This window comes from Parasteatoda tepidariorum, chromosome 2, assembly GCF_982258835.1.
Source record: "Parasteatoda tepidariorum strain Cologne lab strain chromosome 2, Ptep-v5.0, whole genome shotgun sequence".
Lineage (NCBI taxonomy): Eukaryota > Metazoa > Arthropoda > Arachnida > Araneae > Theridiidae > Parasteatoda > Parasteatoda tepidariorum.
Genome location: NC_141756.1, coordinates 829,976 through 849,479, shown reverse-complemented (window position 1 = coordinate 849,479; position 19,504 = coordinate 829,976).

The window sequence follows — 19,504 nt, the reverse complement described above, 5'->3', positions numbered from 1 at the left end:
TTTCCAATTAAGAGGGAGGAGGGATTCAGCGAATTCAAGTTGTTATAACAATTTGATAAATGAATAAAAAATTGTTGGTAAATACTGCAACAATAACAGTACTGTAATTAAATATTTAATCTCGCCGTAAAATAAAGCACACGAAGTCATTATTGCTCTAAATACTGAATCTTTTGTTCGCATGAGCAGTCAATTAGCATCATAGTTGCTCTAAATAATGATACGCGCTATATACATAAAATCAAACGCTTTTCTCCATTATTTTTCAGTGTTGAGTGTTTGAAAACTTATTCATTTCGTATTAGTACTGCTGTTTTGTTTCAGTAACACATTTTTTAAAGATATTTCCATATGGTTTCACAATAATTTTAAATCAGTATTTCAAAAGTTAATTCGGAAGAAGATTTAAAACTCCCCCTCACATTAGTAAACCAATTTTTATTTTATTTTATAAACTTATGCTATCATTTTCTTTATGTGTTTTCTTTCAATGTTCGAGTAAATTAAACTATTTATGCGTAAATAAAAAAAACCTTATTGAGACCCCAGCCTGGAATCAACATTTTAGAAGAACATGTCCTTTTTCTCTTTTGGTTCTTTCACTGACCCCTTACAGAATTAAAACAAATTACTCCACGAGCTAACAAAAAATTAAAAAAAGGAAGGAAGACATTCCTTTTGTATAAACGTTCTCGGTATTCTAACACAGTAGTTACTGCTTCGAGAACGTAAAGTAGTAATAGCACGCCAAAGAAAAACCTGGAGAACGAACGCATTAGCCATGGCAAAGCCTTTCGACCCCTCATTGTAATGAATCAACCCTCCGAATTTTCCAGTTTTTTTTTTATAGTTTGTCTTAAGTAATTACTCCCCTAGCCATGAAGTCTAATGGAAGCAAGAAATAGGGCATTTCAAAAAGAAGAGCATCTCTCTCCCCTGATTTCCTTTCTCTCACCGAACTGAGCCAAAACCTGTCAACCAACACCCCCCCCCCTCCTATTTGAAATAGTTAAACCTTGTAAACATAGTCACAGCCATTATTTCCGACGAGGCGTTCTTTACATAGATAAACTATACTGATCACCAGGAGCTAAGGTTTCAAGTGTTTTCTCCACTCTCTTCTTCCCCATAGACGTTTCACTTCCTTTGCTTGGTGCCAATGGCCTTCAGGAGGAATTTTTATTTTTTTATGAATCAATAATTAAAAAAGAGGAAAAAAACTAACCCATAAATAGCTTCGACATATATCATTTATTTCTGGTTCGCCTCACTTTGTGTCTCAGACACTGTTAATTATTTCAATTATTAGCAAAGTAGGGCTAAATATTATTTTGTGCAATTTTGTCAGTTTATTATTATTGCTAGTAGCTGAATACTTGTTTCTCTTATGGGTTGAAATAAATCGGTAATGATCAACATTACGAAAGAGATATGCGGAAAGAGAGAGCTTAAACCAAGTCAAGTTTATTTTATTTATTGTTATTGGTTGCTCTTACTAATGGCTTTACGTTATTAGATTAAGCAAAGTAAGTCTTAGAAGTTCGTCCTATCAACATCAAGATGAAGACTAAGAATATTGCTCCTGATAGACAAAAATTACCATAACTTTCTCTTATCCCATTCGGTAGGCTGTCTATTTCCCTGTTACTTATAGTTATATACATATCAAAACAGTACCAATTTACAGTAATAGTTACTATAAATTACATAATTTACAGTATTACAATAATTTTCAGTAATAGCTAATATAACAGTAAATAGTTAAGACTGTAATAGTTTTTTCTATTTTTCGAATTATTATTTTTAAATTGAACATAACAAGGGGATCATCAGCAATCTCTAAGTTGTGTGCGCACATTTAAAAATATTAAGTGTGAAATCCGAAATTATAAGCGTGCTTATATATTTGACAAAACTAATGATAATTTTTAAATAAAAATTGGCATGGTTGGGCGAAAACAGATTAAGTCTACAAATAAACAATTCACAGAGATAGATGGCTTTGAAACATTGGCATCGGGCTAACCATCAGAGGGTTTTCAATCCATTTTATGCAAATGTTTATTAGTTTCGCATAAAAATATTCTTCTTGAAGGTGATTGAGATTCAAGGCTAAGAAGTTAAAAGTGAAAAAAAAAGCTGTTTATCATCCACTGAGTGGATTGGAGTTCAACAGCGGAAGTGGTAACCTAAATTATGAAGAAAAATGAGAATCGCGTAATTTACCACCAAAGAAAAATTCGCCAAACTGTTTTTTAAACATTTTTATAAATTAAAAAGTGTCATTTTTACAAGAAACTGCCCATTTTTAATAAAAAATTGAAAATAATTTATTAATATAATTATACCTAATAATTATACCTAGATATATTTTGAATTGAAACTAATAAAAATACTTTTATTTAATTTCAGACATGCTAGATGTAACGAAATGACCACATTTTTATTACAATCAGTGCTATTTAAAAGAATAATCTTTTAAAATCAAAAATTATCGAATTCTTGCCAATTAAAGAGATGCATATTGGTTAAACATCTACTTTGCGAATGTTAAGCTCTTACTGCCTCTGAATTGTTTTTTTAACAAGGCTAAATAAAATTTAATGCTAGTTTGTTCCTACTAAGGTTGTTAATATTTCATTTCGTGAATATAAGTATATATATATATATTTGTTTTATCTTTTCGAACAAAATTATATTCGTTGAGAAACATTAAAAATCCTCCTTAGAAACAACCGAATTTTGAGCACAAAAATCATTCATATGCTCCTTTACTTAGAATTAAAAAATTCTAAGTACTTTTATTTCATGTACTTAGAATTAAAATTACTTAGAATTAAATAAATAGTCTCCCCAAAAATTTTATGTGTTATATCTTCTCAAATATACAGAAAACATATAGATAAGTAAAAAAAAAAAAAACTTAAATTTTAACGCTCGTATTCACTAAAATGTCACCTACAATGTTTTTCCACTTAACTCTTCAATTTTATTGCTAAAATATATCAGGCGAAGTTCTGGCGACATTCTTTCCTTCGTTTGTTTATGTTATACATTTTCACTCTCTTTAATGTTATCCTTTTCATTTTCCAGTTAAACATATACTACTTTTTACAGTTTAATAAAATTTATTATAAAAAAAGCTACGAGTTAGGTTACAACTGTCTGGCACTGCATTTTAAATTTCCTTTCTCAATTAAATTGGATTTAGCTTTATAAATTTTAATACAAAATAATTAACAGAAGAGAATTATCATCGCTTTTGAAAGTGAATCACAGTTTAATTAAATTGACCTAAATAATTAGAAAAAAAAAGTAACGAGACTATAATTTTATATCATCACCGAAAATTCCCCGAAGAGAAAACTATAAGTTGACCTTTTTCCGTGGTATTGAATATGCTTTATCAGATGTTTTTCAGTTATTGTTCGACAGAGGCATGATCTTGACAGGTTCTAGATTTCTGGTCTTGTTTTTTTTTCTTTGAATGAAGATACTATACGTATTTGTAGAGTGTATAAACTTATTTAGATATTTTCCGAATTTCAAGATATCCCATTAAGTATGAAGATAATTCCAGTCTTTAAATTGTTATATATTGAATTGTTATATATTGAATATTTTTAATTTAATCTATATCTTTCAAAATAACTGAACGAGTTTATAGAAATCTAGTTGTATTCCACATTAGAATAAAATATAGATTTCAAGTCAACTTAATTAGAAAACTTAAGTGAGTTATTATAGCAAGAGAAATGAGTTTTTTAAGTTTTCCAATTCCATTTAAAAACATTAAAAGTTCTCAAACACCATAGCCTATGATATAAAACAGTCAAAAGACTTCTCGAAGCTTATCTAGAATTTATTGCAGATTTAAGAGTAGTAAATATTTTTAATTGTGTTCTAAATTTTAAATTCTTACATTAATATTTTAAATATTTTTTTTACAGAATTAATAATTTTACTTCGTCATTGCAATTTTTGAAAGAACTTCAATAATGAGACATAATAAAACATTTTATAACATAGCGATAAAATTATTTCTGTACTTTTAACGAATAGATACCCATTTTAATTAGCGAAACAAAGTTCAAAAACCTCAGATACCCTTGATGCTTTTATTTTTAAGTCAACTAATTATTTTTAAAAACATTATAACATTCTATAAAGACGACCTTAGGAAAAATTTCGGTGAATGTTTAGATTATTTTAAACCAATTATCATGAAGAGCGAAATTCAGAAAATAAAACAAATAAATAAATAAGTAAATGAAAAACTTAAATTTAGAAACAGACGTGTCAATGATCTGATGGTGAATTCAATGATGAAACTGCATTAGATTATTTAATTTCAGCAGCATTTTTAAATAGCTTTTAATGAATTAAGTATTGAATTTAAGGGGAGGACGATTCCGGATATTTATTTTCTTATCCATGAGATTCTAGGTTGCATACTAATTTAACCATATTATTGTTTACAAGAATTAGAAAAGAAAACTTTCATTCCTAATTTTTTATATGAAATAAAAATTTCCTCATGTAGTTTTCACGATGTGTCTAACCAAAACTAACTAAAACTTTGCTAAAATGGACGGAAAGGCTAGATTGAATGTATGCAATCATTTTATTTTATCTTTTTTGTTTTTATTTTACTTGATACTTATATTATGAGGTTATTTGTCTTCTACAGTTTGTTTTGACACAAAATATCTTTTTTAAATCCATATCAAAATAATTTCAGTCATTTTTAGAAATATAGCTGAATGAGGACTGAAAAAACTTAACCAAGAATGGTTACAACGGTTTATTGTTGCTCTTTAAGCGTCTTCCTAAAATATACTAATATTTCAGAAAACCGGATTTCAGTAATAAGGTTTCAATGTTAAAAGCTTCAAATGTCCTTATATAGTTCCAGTTGGTGTTAAATGCATTTAAAATTTTATTTTTATGGTAAAATTTCTTTGAAATTTTTAAGAAAAAACTTTCTTCCGTTTTAAAAGAAATTTGTTTCCATGAGTCACTTTATTATATGAGTTTGTTTTCCTATTTTAATAATCTTTTTCTTCATTACCTCTGGGATTTGTTCTTAAGGCGCAATAGAGTGGGAACAATCTAAAGGTAGCAGGATTAATTTAGAAATGCGAAGAGGTGAGTTCGTGAAAGAGCTGGTGACCGCAGGCAGCTAGTATTTATATGAGATGATAATGATATTTTAAAATGTTCTTATCATCTTTTACCAATACTAAGCAGTAATTTCTATTGAAATAAAGAATAAAATTACTTTTTTTTTTGAGTCTAGGTTGACTTAAGGTTAGGTTACCTTATGTTCTTTTAATAAATTATTCTAAATTTAAATTCAACTCTTAAAGCTCAATATCAAATAAGCACATTTAATTTGATTGTGAACCTTATTTACATTCAATTCCAATTCTAAGAATAATTGAGCCTGTTTAAAAAGCTGTTGCGTTCAAAAATGATTTAATCAATTGCACTCTACACACATTCTAATATAGTAGAAGTTCGAAAGAATTTGCTGACGTAAATCACGTGGGAAGAAATCCATGTTGCACACGTTTTTATGCAAAAAAATTCAATAGGGTGGTTCACGCTGAATTTAGTTTCATCTGTTTTAAATTAACTTTTGAATTTCACTTCGGATTATTTTATGAAATTGCTCGCTAACTAATTAAAAAAATATCATTAGTTTCAAATGTAATTATAGAATGTCCTTTACGAACTATTTTTTATTCATTGCCTCAGAAGGTGTTGTTTTTCTAATTTAATGGGTTTCTCAAAAAATGAATAACATACGAGAAATGTTGAATCTTTCAATAGTTTAAAGATTTATCCGAATACTTTCTGGATGTACCAACATTAGTCTATATTTTTCGTCAAAGTTCATGAAAAAAAAAATAAGTGTACCCATTAGGAATAGAAAATGAATGCATCATGAGCGAGTAAAACCATGTCTGTTACATCATTAGTGAGAAAGGTGGATAAAAAAACAAATAAACCAGTTTTATTGACTAATGAAATTTGAATGATAGTTATAAAATAGATTATTTATGAACTTATAAAAAAAGCAAGTAAAAATCGAATTGAAATTAATTTTTAAGTAAAAAAAAGCAGTTTTGATTAAATAATCTTAACAATAAGTGTTTCAATAAATCTTAAACTAATTTAAATTTAAAAAACAACCATAGCATAAGCTTAATACTTTTTGTTTTAATAAATGTTACCGCTTGATAAATATTAATTTATAATGAATAACTGAATTTTAATTAATTGAGAAAAAAAAAACTCTATGGAAGATAAAATGCATCAGTAGTGTATTTAAAATGTTCAGTTTGCGAAAAAAAATTTATTATTTTTCGATACAACATGAATCTTTATAACCGCTATATTTGTGCTTTATTAAACTGTGCCTGTCATCTTTGCTTTGTCATTTTAATATTATGGTTAATGTGAAATTGTTGTCCAGTCAACATAAGGAATTAAAATAATAAATGCAAAACTGTAAAGCGTGTTAGGAATTAACATTTCACGCTTTTACTAAATAATCTCTTAGGAAAAAACCTTTAACGAGTTTTCACAGAGAAAAATTAAATAATAATTTATGAAGCAAAATCGTAGAAAATGTGGTAAACGAACAGTTTTAAATTTTTTTTCTAAAAGAATCGAGAAATATGTCCGATCTATTGGAACTGTTATTGAAAACAGCTCCGATTCCTGACCGGATTCAGTACAATTTTGAATTTAAACAACCAAAAATAATTATTTCAGTTATTATATCCTATAGAACAGGGGTTTCCAACTTACATGAGGCTGGGGGCCACAATTAAAAACACAAATCAAATGGCGGGCCGCAACTTTATCAAACTTTTATGTAGGACTCTTTTATGTTTCAAGGAACATTAAATATTACTGTCAGATTTTTACCAAGTTGTACAAAAATAAAGTATTGAATTACAAATTAAAATAAGAAAGATTTTTAAAAATATTTAATTGTTATTAATAATATTTTTCAAAATATTAAATAAATACTAAAAATTCGGGCTACAATAACTTTAAGTGCTCCTATGTATTAAACAATTAATGTGCAATAGTTATCTAATTGTTAAGATATAAAACTTTAAAAAGGTTGGTATTAAAACTTACATAGTAGCACACAAAATGCTGAATGAAAAAATTGAGGTTTGTCTGCTGTAACCACCAGAGAATAGATATTTACATATTAAATTGAAAATTTGCAAATGTGTGTGTTAATATTTTCGACCAAAATGAGTGGTTTCAAAAAGTTAAATCGGAGAATTTCTTAGAGAAAATTTCTGATACGCACATGCTAAATTATATTCACAAAATACAAAAACGCGAAATAAAAAAGAGCAACATACACGATTATTTTTGTATTTGAATAAATGTTTTATTGGATGCAATACCTGAGAAATAAATTTTTTTGCACCGTTGGTATGTTAAATTTCACAGAAACGAAGAAATTAGGTTTTTATTAGCGAGAAAAGTATTTTAAACCCATATAAATTTTTTACGAAAATTGTCAGCAAAAAAATGACAAGTAATATATTTTAGTTCGCGGGCCACAAAAAAAAGGCTTCGAGGGGCGAATGCGGCCCCTGGGCCGCCAGTTGGAAACCCCTGCTATAGAATAAGATGGCTGGGTCACATCTATCGAAATATTTACTATATTAAGAAGTTATTTCAGTCCTTGCAATGCAAATTTTTGCTGATCATTATTAGAATATGTAAATTAGTAAAAATCAGTTAAAATTTTTTCCACGAATTATTCAAATCCATGTATAAGGCCCTAGTTTTTGATTCAATCTAACATTAAGAAATTTCACTGACCTTTAAAATTTTCAATTTTAAAGGTCAAAACTGTATTTATTTTCTTCTCATCATTAACATATAATTTAAACATCAATTAATGACTTCCTGTGTTTCTAACCATAAATAGTTTTTGTACCAAAACAAAATCAAACCATTTGCAACATTTATTAGGTAAACATAATGCGTGGTCTTTATCTAGATATTTTTTATATATACTGTCCTCTCAGCCCATTAATTCTAGGCAGTAAAAAATTCACGATTCGAGAACTAATTCGGAAGAAAATGGGTCACACTCTCTGGATTGGTTTCATCAGGACAGACAGCTGTCCATAACCTAGTTTCGTCGCGACAGAAAGTGGGTACCTTTTTAATTGGGATATCACTTTTATTTACTCATTTAATTTAAATGGACTAGTTCAACGAATGACTTTCATTAAGATCCTCGTTCGTATTATCGATTCTACAGATTATTGTATATATTTTATAAAGTGTCTCGAAATTCATGCAAAAAGAAATTTTGATTTAAATTTTTTAAAATTTAATTTAAAATTATAAATTTTTTAATAATTCATGAAATATGCAGTATCTGTATACTTCATGAATCATTGCTTAGGATGTTCTAAATTAGTAGAAGCGATTTTTATTAGTGTCAAGGAGCTACTTTGAGTATAACGTATTTTTATTGTACATAGTTTTACATTTCTGAAAAGAAGTTTTAATCATGCACATTATGCAGTGTGTTCCAAAATTCGTGCAAATAATAATTTTTCAAGAAAATATAGGTTTTTAATTGAAAATCGAGAAATTTTATTGATTCATGAATATAGTATTATAATTAAGTGCATATTATATATGGTGTGCTATATTAGCAGCAGTTATAGAGTAAATGGTCACTACAATTTAACAGAGTTTTATAATTGACAAAAAAAAAATAGTATCGAGTTAGTAATTTTATGCATCGATACTTTCGTAATACTATATGACCAGTTATAAATTAGCTAATAATTACAATTCCAGTGGTGGAAAATTCTTTAACATGTCAACGTTTTTAATAAATGCATGTAATAAATTCATGTGTCTTAATATGAATTTTTCTTCTGTCGATTTGGGTTTGTGCATCATGTGATGAATCAAGTAAGGAAAAAGGACATTTAGTATTCCGTTAAAACTCTTTTTGGATATTCCCTTATACCGCAAACAATTGTTCGTTTTAATTAATGTTCATCGAAAATATTAAGTCAGAATCTTAAAAAAAGAATAAAAATGCATTAATTATTATCAAACAATAAAACGCATAACAATAAATAGAAAAAACCAGCATGCAAACAATAAACGTATTTATCATTTTAAACAAAAACTCTTGACTTATGTTAAAACATAATACAAGCGTACCAGATAAATCAGAAAAATTTTCTAGTTTAATGCACACTCAGGGTTTAAGCTGAGTCTAAAAATTCATTAGCAAAAAAGCTAAAATCTGAAAAAAAGTTTTAGCAAAATGCTAAAATGCCATTAGGCTTATAAAATTACTTTATATCAAACAAGTACTGTAAGTTATCTGACAAAGAATAGCTTAATGTACAAGAATATCAAAAAGAATACCTATAACAAAAAAAAAACACATTTATTATTTATCAAAACATTTTGGTTTATAATTAACAATCTTCCTTTCTTTCATATTTGCCCATTTTACAAATGCTTCTTGAAAGTTAAATGCACTTTCAGGGCCCTCAATATTAATCTTCTACTAAGCTTTTTTTTAATGGAATTTAGTAAAATCCTTTAGCAAAAATGCGAAAATGCTTTGTTGAATTTTAGCATTTTTGAGGGGTCTTTTCGCATTTTGCGAAAAAAGCTACCGTACCGGAAACCCTGTGCACACTACTTAAAAACCAATAGATTCATGTTCATTCATTTGTATATTTGAAAACATTCACTAAATTTCTGAGCTTAAAAATGAATAAAAACTATTTTTGATGCTAGGTAAAATAAATTTTAGAGATTTGAAGTACGAAAAGTAATCCCTATTTTGTATTCTTTTCCTCTGCCTTCGAAAATGATGTTTGATTCAATGCAGTTCAAAGCATTTTAACGGCGTTCATCAGAAAGAAGAAATAATAAGCCATTTGTTAATAACCGAACAAAAATTTTTCTTATTGCCTCGATATCTGTTCATTTTATCGCAATAAAAATTATGAAGACTTGAGCGAAAATTAAAATTAACAGTAATAAAATTAGTTAATTTCGTTAATTATCAGTCGTATTTAAAGAATCGAACTATTGTTAAAATGCAGGGACTTAAATTCCATGAACTGAGTCATTAGTCTATCAGCGGATGGTGGAATATTGATTCCTTTTCTCTCTCTCTCTCTCTTTTTTTTAGTTTCTCCACGTTTTCTACAACTATTTCTTTGTGGAAGCACGTGAGATTCGACCTTTGCAGCTCGCCAGGGATTCTGGCGGGCGATACAGACAATCGCCCGGATTTATTTTGCTTTCGGGAAAATATTTTGATTCCGAGATTAATTTAAAACGTATTTTTTTTTTTGTGAAAGAAAAAGTAAGGAAATTGCTACTATAAATTGAAAATGTTTAGTAAATATGTGACAGCGAAAAATAAATTTAAATTTTCATCTTAAAATTGTAATCGAACTAAAATAATACAAAGATACATTAAAGTGGAAAATGCTGTATTAATCAAGCACAAAAACTGCGTGAAGGATTTTCAATTTTCGAAGATGTAAGATACTTATTAACTAATTAAAATTTTGTTCAAAAAAGAATGAATTAAAATCTAGTTTCCTTAAATTTAATTATGGATTATTTCATTCTGAAATAAATTCTTATCTCTACAAGATTTTTGAAACTGAATTTCTAATAAGTGGGCAGTTCCTAAAGTTTTCGTAGATGTTGATAAAACCCAAAAAATTGAACAGGTTAATACCAAATACAGCATTCATATACAATTTAAAGGGTGTAATTTAAATCTAAACACTCATGATGAATTAACTTACATCAAACTCTCACTCATTCACACGCTATGAGAACTATTTTCACTTCTCAAAACACCAATTTTGGCTAGTTCTAAATCTCGATAGTAGTTTGTTTACCACCAAGGATGATTTGGTGTGACTTACTTGAGGAGAACTCCTCCAGACTAAAAGTCTGGGGCTGTCTGCTTCTATAGTAATAAGTGAGAGCACATTTTCAATGGGGTTACAATGGATGAATGAAGGTGTCGATAGGTTTACTGTCACCGATATATTCCAAGATTAAGATAAAACTATTGACCACACACCCCTATTCGAAGTGACTTTTCCTCGTAACCATAGCACCTGACACGACGCAAGACTGATGTCTGAAAAAGTTCTCCTGAAAGTTTCACTGTAGTTGAAGTCTTTTTAGATACTATATATCAACAGAAACGAAAGTTTGCCGTTAAAATATATATGTAATATTTTAGTCGTGCAATAAGGATTAAAGTATTGTAATGTTTAAATCACTGCGAACTGTAAAGTGATTTTATCAAACTGAAAATCAGTTCTTTGTATTGGGTATAAGAAATTAAGCAATCAATATATCAGTTATAGCAAGGAATTGCCGAAGGCTGTAGATCACTTAGACGCAGAGCGTTGCCCGGAGTGCACCATGAGGAGGTAGATCTATGTTGCACTCCAACGTAGATCTACCGCATAGGCCTTTCCACCACGCCTATTTGTCCACTTTGTAAATCTGAAGAGAAATTGGGCAGGGACCACCTGCTTCTATGTGGGGCCCTTCATGGACACACTGAGTCCTCAAGATATTGGGAAAACATGGGAAAACAGAGAAAACATGGGAAAAATTACGGAACAATAAAAAAAGGAAGAAAAAAAGAAAAATAATAATAAAAATAAAATAACATGAAACCGGAAAAAAATTCCGAAAAAAAGGAAAAGAATTTCTAAAAATATCGGGGAAATAAAAGATATAATCTTTTCATCAGCTCACACGATTATATCCGCAAAAAAGAGTGCTTTCTAATATTGTATCAATATAGCCAAAGCAAAATATATCAATAAAATAGTGTGAGGAGCACTCAAAAAGTTTTTACAAAAATGTTACAGCAAATAAAATAGAACACAATAAGTAAAAATATCACGTAAAAACAGAAAATTAAATATAAAGAAAAATCCGAATAAAACATAATCTATAAAGCGAGTAGCGAATTCAAATGAACTTACATGAACGGGAAATTTTTCAAAAATGATTTAAAATATTTTCGAAGCAGGATTGCCAGACTACAAAATATGAAACCAAAAGCGAAAATTGAGGTGAAAGCATAAATAGAGGGATTTTGTATTAAAGTGCGTTCGTACTCTGCAGTACTGAAGTGCGTTTGATGTATTAGTAACCAAAGATGAGCCCGAAAATGGATGTGCGAAAGGTAATATTACACTGGATAATTTAAAGAAGTTGATAATTAATAATTTTAGAAAATTAATATTTATTTAAGAAAAAAATATAAAATAGAAAAGAGAAAAAAATATGAATTGCTTGTTTCGCACATAATTTTAGCCACGGATTTGCCCGAAATTGATTTGAGCGTGAAAAAATTATATAAATTAACAAAGAAATTTTTATATAAAGAAATGTTATTATAATGCTTTTTAAATTTATTATTCTGTTCTTGTCGGAGAAGTAGTAATGTTAAGTCATGAAAAGTTATTGGAATTAGACATGAAAATTCATGAATTTGAAAATCTAAAATGTAGCAGATACCCTACCCTGTATTATGGAAAATAAAATATTTCATTCGAAATCTCTTTTCTTATTCAACATTATTTCATTTTATGCTTTGCAGAATATTAAATCAAGATCAAGGAGGTATGTAAATAGGAAAATATATTAAAATGCATATTTAAGTTCAGAACCTTCTTTCGTGACACTTGTTAACCAAGGTGTTGTAATGATATTGACAGCATTTCAACCAAAAGAACTAATTCGTTCTGTTTAAAACTATCTCAATCACACGACTTCTTTTTCCGAATGTCACATACCTCCTTTAACTACGTATCCGTACTCCTTCAACTACGATCAAAATAAAACTTTATTTTGAGGAGCAGGTCAAGAATTTGCACTTCATAAGATTTGCAAATGATATTAAGTAAACTTAGTTTGCAGTAAAAAGAGTTGATGTTATTTACACACTCCTTTCGTTAGATCTTTAAAAAATATAATTTAAAAAAATTAAAAGAAAATTAGGTTTATAATACCCTTAATTAAACAAGAGTAACAATTGTTACTGTTTTTACAATACTTTTTTAACTCTGACAATCTTTTCATGAGATAACTTCTTTTGCCAACGATTTTGTTCTTTTTTTTTGTTAGTTAAAGCAAGCTTACGCATTCTTGTAATTTTTATATTTGAAATTTCAATGTCCAAAAACATGTATGAAGTGACCCCTAGTCCAAAGAATCTAAGTTAAATAGTTGTAAGGCCGATTATTTTGAAAACAAATAACTACTCCGGATCAATGAAACAATTATAAATGAATCATTAATATTCTTGTTTTTTATTACGTAATATTAGGAGAAATTTGTATTCATAAATTCTTCAAAACGTGTGCTAAAACTATTATTATAAGTTAATTAAGTAGAAAAAAGTAAAATGGAGGAAAAGAGCAATTTTTGAGATGATTCTAAAAATAACACGTTTTTCGAATCTTTTTACAATTTTTCATTTTAGTAGTTGTGTTGTTTAACAAAACAAGGCATATCGAACATTTTCCTGATGTAGCAATATTTTTTTGAACTGTGCAAAAGTTGAGATGTCATATAGACACCTTTTTAAGCAAATATTTTCAACTTTTTAAAACAAAGGGGTAACTTTCTTTAAGTTAGCGCACAAGAATAACTTTTAATGCTGAAATATTATATGTCCATAGCTTTTTGTTCATTTAAAAAATAACAATATGTGTATTTTTTCGCAGTGCACATATATGCATTTACTTTTCTTTACTCGAATAAATAAGGAACAATTAAAAAAAGAAAATTAATAATTTATCTTCATTTTCCGTAAACAATAGTATTCTTAGTAAACAGTCAGCTGTTCTGCATCGAATGATATTGTATGTGATCAGTAGAATATTTTTAATTCCTTAACAAGATTTAATTCTCAGATAGCAGACAATAATTCTAATAGATAGTTTTCTTTCAATAAGAACTTAGCAATAATTTAGAAAGTACTTTTATTTTAAGGGAAAACATAAACTAAAGTACTAAAACGATTGATTAGTATATTATTGGAAAATAATATATATGGTTGCATAAAAAATAAGATTTTGCGTTCAAATTTAATTAAGAAGTTAGAAAAATAATTCTGCGAAACAAGCGAAGACATATAATTTACAAATTTATTTTAAGATTAAGGCGGTATATAAGATGTAAAAAAGTTTTAAGATCATTAAAAATGCTGACTACGTATTTTCATTAATATTTATAAAATATATATTCAAGAAATTGATAAATATATTATTCCAAATCTAGGATACGTATGTATATTATTGAAATTGTATCAGTTATTGAAAAACAAAATAAAAAATTAATCACATTAAATAAGCATAATCTGGTGTATAATCATATTCTATCAGAAGCACGCTTTTATAAAACTAGACATCCGCTCAATAAAGTGTTTTTTATTCGGAATGTTTTATTCAAATTTCTTTACTGAATTTCAAATTAATTATTAAAGGACTAAAAAAGAAACGTCGTATTTTATAGTTAGAAAGAAATAAAAAAAAATAGTGCGTAGAGTCCCTCCGCGCGGAAGAAGTTAAACTTCGCAACCTGAGACGTTAATTGTAGAAGAATCAGCAGTCGTAGAAGGATCACTAGTTCTATTCAACGACTCTTTTTCCTGCTCCGCTCGCTTCCGTGCTCTGTAATCACGGTAATATTTGGCATTTTTCCCTCGTGGACCTCTTGAATCAGTGGAAGTGCTTGTGGTTGCCTCATCGTCTCGCCATGGAAAATGTATTTGTATGTGAATGCGTCATAATGTAATTTCAGAAGAGAAAACCTAACAATCTATTGATATTCACAAGAGACGTACCTTGACATAACCTTAAATCCGTCGCATTGTCCGTGGGATTGTTTTCACTCATTTTTTACAATTGTTATCCACTAAATTTAAAAATAAAAAATACTATCCTATTTAATTATATGTGTATCAAATCAAACTAAAAAATATTTATAGAAAAACAATGCTTTTATGACTTTTATTATTTTTATGCTAGTGAGAGCCAAAACAATATGGAAATGAATGAGGGAAAACTGGATCCTGCCACGTGATTTCCCGGCCAATAAAAATGTAGAGTTAAACGTTTAACGCAACCTTGTTGGAAGTCGCATATGAAGTATAACTTCAATAACTTCTATAAAAAGATTAGCAAACGGTTATTAGCGAAATATGAATGAAATTTTACGCTATGCGCGCGAAGCCAAGTTCCTCGCAATTTTATCACATTTTAATATTAATCGCCCCATTTAATTATTTCTTTATTGTCGCCAAATTATTTTTTTAAAAATAATTAATTTTAATTTTTCTCAGCTTCTAATAAAAAAAACAGTTGAAACTTTAAATTTTTCAGTTGAAAAATACGTAGATTAATATGGTATAAAAAAATTCATACCTTATAGTTCAAAATCTTTTCATCCTCAATTTAATTAAATAAGAAAAAATAATTAATAATCATTCAAAATTATTTTGTCATGAAATTATCTTTGGATAAATGAGTTTTATGAGTGGGTGCAATTTTTTTTGGAATTGCTTTATTAGTTTTAAAAATATGGCTGAAAACGTGAAAAGTTAAATTAACATTAAGGGGTACGAACTTTGGATCGCTCTCCTGACCAAACTATGGGGACCATATTTCCCAGATTGCGGCTACCCCCTATATTTTAAATGTCAGGATTCCAAATATGTAAAAAAAAAATATCTTTGTTCAGAGAAAGTACGTTTTTGTGTCTGATTTCGTAACTTAATTAATAGTTAGCACTAATTAATTAGCATATTTGAGGTCACCCCCTGGAACCATTAAGATTGACACTTAGCTCGTGAAAATCCGAGAACAAAAGTTATTCAGGGTGATTCGTTTTTTTTTTGCGGACTGTACGCGAATTGACAAAACATACCGTAGATTGCAAAGGGTTGGCGAAAATTTCTATTGGCTTTAAAGGAGCGTTCTCGCAAATCGCCTAAGGGGCCGTTCAAAAAGTACGTACACAAAAATGGAGAAATTTAAAACCCCTCCCCCCCCTTCGTACATTACCGTACATAAGGTCTTACTCCCCCCCCCTTAGAGTACGTACATTTTATTAGCATACCCCCCTTTTTCATAAAAATTAAAATAATTATGTTTTAAATAAAATTAAATATTTACTTAAGGAGTGTGTAGGATAAAGTCAAATTTAAATTTGGTATATGTTTATAAAGTACGTACTTTGTATAATACATCCCCCCCTCCCCATCGTACAAAACCGTACATAATAGCAAATCCCCTCCCCCCCCTTCGGGATGTACGTACTTTTTGAACGGCCCCTAACAGCTGTGTGCTTATGATTTTGCTATGTTTTCGGTATCGCATAACATTCAACAAGTTAGATATGGGTGCGACATTTCAATTAAGGGGTCTTCATTTGATTCTTCTGCATCAAATAAAATATAAAGCGTATTTTTTTGTTATAGCGCCGACATAATCGTTTGTATCTGTTGACTAAATTGTGTTTATTAGCGTTTTTTAAAAGGTCGTAATAGAACTAAGATAGAAAAATTACACATTATTACATATTCTATAGTTTCATAACTTTCATTAAATGTATTTCGAGTAGTGAAATTCTTTTCCTACTCATCCACTAAATCGAATTAATAATTTCACAATAACCCTTAATCCTTAATAATGAAATGATTATTATAATTAAGTTTGTTTACTTAAAAGATTAAAAAATTTTTTTTTATTGTTTAGCAGAGACTTAGTTTCCAATTCTATATTCATTAATTAAACTTAATGGCTCTGCTCGATAACTATTTACAATTTTTTAAAACTTTTATTCAATTTTCTGTTATTATGGAATTCTTTAAATATTTTTCGACGTAGAGATTATTTAGCAATAATGCTAAAAGCTGAAATTTATATATGTATAATATTTATAAATGTTTAAGAGAATTTTTAGCAGCTATTTTGTACTAATTATTTTAATTGAAATGTTCATTATACGCAGTTTTATAATAATAATCGTCAAATTCATTGAACACTTGAGTATTACATTTTAAAATGCAAGTATAATTTAATAATTATTTCATTTTATAACTGCAAAACGGTAGATAAGTAACTTCGTTATAAAGTTTTACATGATACGATAATATTATACGATTGCTTTATAATGAAAGAACAACAATTTAAGTTTTAAACTTTTTGTGGAAAAGAAAAAATTGAAAATTTCTCCTGTCATCGGTGTTAGCGATTAGAGAGTCTTTTATCGTATAAATATTAAGTCAGTATTGTTCCCTTTTAAATAAAAATGACTTTTGCTCCGGAAAAAAAAATTACTTGAATTTTGTCGATAGAAATTCCCTAATTATAGCAGCAAAAACTTTTAAATTTCTAATCAAACTTTCCTTCATTATAATTTTGTGTAAATAATTATTATTAATAATATAAATGACTATTGAAAGGAATTAATTGAGAATGCCCAATTTTAATGAATTAACTGCTTACGCAATCAGATTAATGATTTTTTTCATAATTTACAAATGGAGAAAAAGTCTTTACAGTTTAAAAGTGAAGAGAAAAATATAGTTGAGATTAAATTTATAAAGTAAGCACAACCCGAAGGAGATTGAAGTAATGGCATTAAAATCGAAATTTCAAAAGAAAAAAAATCACGTTTTAGTGTACAGTGAGCAGTAAACAACAATCTAAAACTAACTTTTGATCTAATGATCAGATGTTTACGTTCTAGGACTCAATCTTAATGGATCGAGAGGGTGAATTCAAATATGCCGCTTAATTATAGCAGACAATATATTTTAAGTTCGGAAATCAGACACTGAAACGAGCCTACTTTGAGAAATTATTTTCCTGCTTATTTGGATTTTTGATCCCCAGTATATAGGGGTTGCCGCAATCTGGAAATATTATCCCAATAGTTTGGTCAGGAAAGCAATGCAATGTTAGGACCCCGTAGTGTTAACCTTACTTTTTGCGCATTTCACCATATCTTGGGAACTTTCCAGTGAACTTTTAAGTGAATTGAAAATTTTTTGCACTCAATGTTTTAATGTTCATTTAATTTAGAAGTTTCTTCATTCCCTACCACTATTGTAAGATATTTACTTTTCACCTAACTTGTAAAATTAAAAAGTTTAGAATTCTTTACAAAATCACTCAGGCGAAGTGATTGCCTTTTATTTAAATCTTATTTAGAAGATATTTTTCTTAAAGTATTTCATTTAAAGTTTTTATCATCTTAAGTTGAAATGAATGTCGCCCTGCTTTGCATAGCTCAAATATTATTTAAAAGGAAACATAACTTAACATTAAACACTCAGGACTTACAATTATAAATCAAACAATCACTTCATTTATTTATTAAAAAACACTCTTATGAACTGATAATAAATTGATCTAAGTCCTAAATGTGAGTTCTATAATATATAATTTATTTAAACTCAGTATATACATCTGACCTCTATTGTCGCCAATGGCTCAATTTTAAAACATAGTTTTTCTTTTACAAATTTTAGGATATTGTCATATGAAGGATAGTATTAAGTTTGAGAATTAAAAATTTTTGTTTAAAAAGTTGATAAAAATTATAATTATTATTAATATTTGACAACAGGAAGTTTTCAATTAAAGGTTGAAATTTTTTTTAATTCTGTTATTTTTTAATTCTGTTATTTTTTTTAATTATGTTTTTAATTACCCAATTCATATAACAGTATTTAGGAATCTATAAATCGTATGCTACGTTATGCTACGTATGATCGTTGCAGAATAACCTGCACCCAATATATGTAAATAAAATATATTTTTAAAATTGCGCATTTTCTATTAATTGCATTTATTATTCTTATTCTGAAAGAGTATCAAGGTATCTATGACCTCCATAATAAATGAAGTATTCACGGACTTTTATATATATTAAGGAATTGAGTCAATTTTTCACGAAGTTTAAGATCTCATCCCATTGAAAAAAAGTTATTTAATAAATATTTTTTTACAATAAATGCTTCTAGTAATAAAACAAACGCGATATAGGTCATTGAAGAAAAATCCCTTCATTTGTACATTTTTCCCTTCTTGAAATTATTTCACATATTTCTTTTTTCACTAGCGAATTTCCGATTACTTTAAAATTTTAAAAATATCGATTTTTTCATTTGCAAGAAATTTTTACTTTAAAGCGTGATAACATTTTTGAATACTCCAATTTTTTTTTCTAATAAATAATATGTCTTTGTTAATTTCCAAAAAAAGTGTTCATAAAAAACTTTACATAATTCTTTTATCAAGATTGATTTAACAGAGAAAATCACTAAATTAAAACAGGTTATGTTTTTTTACAATAAAAGTTAAATAGAATTAATTTTTTAAAATAGCGTTCCAATAAAACA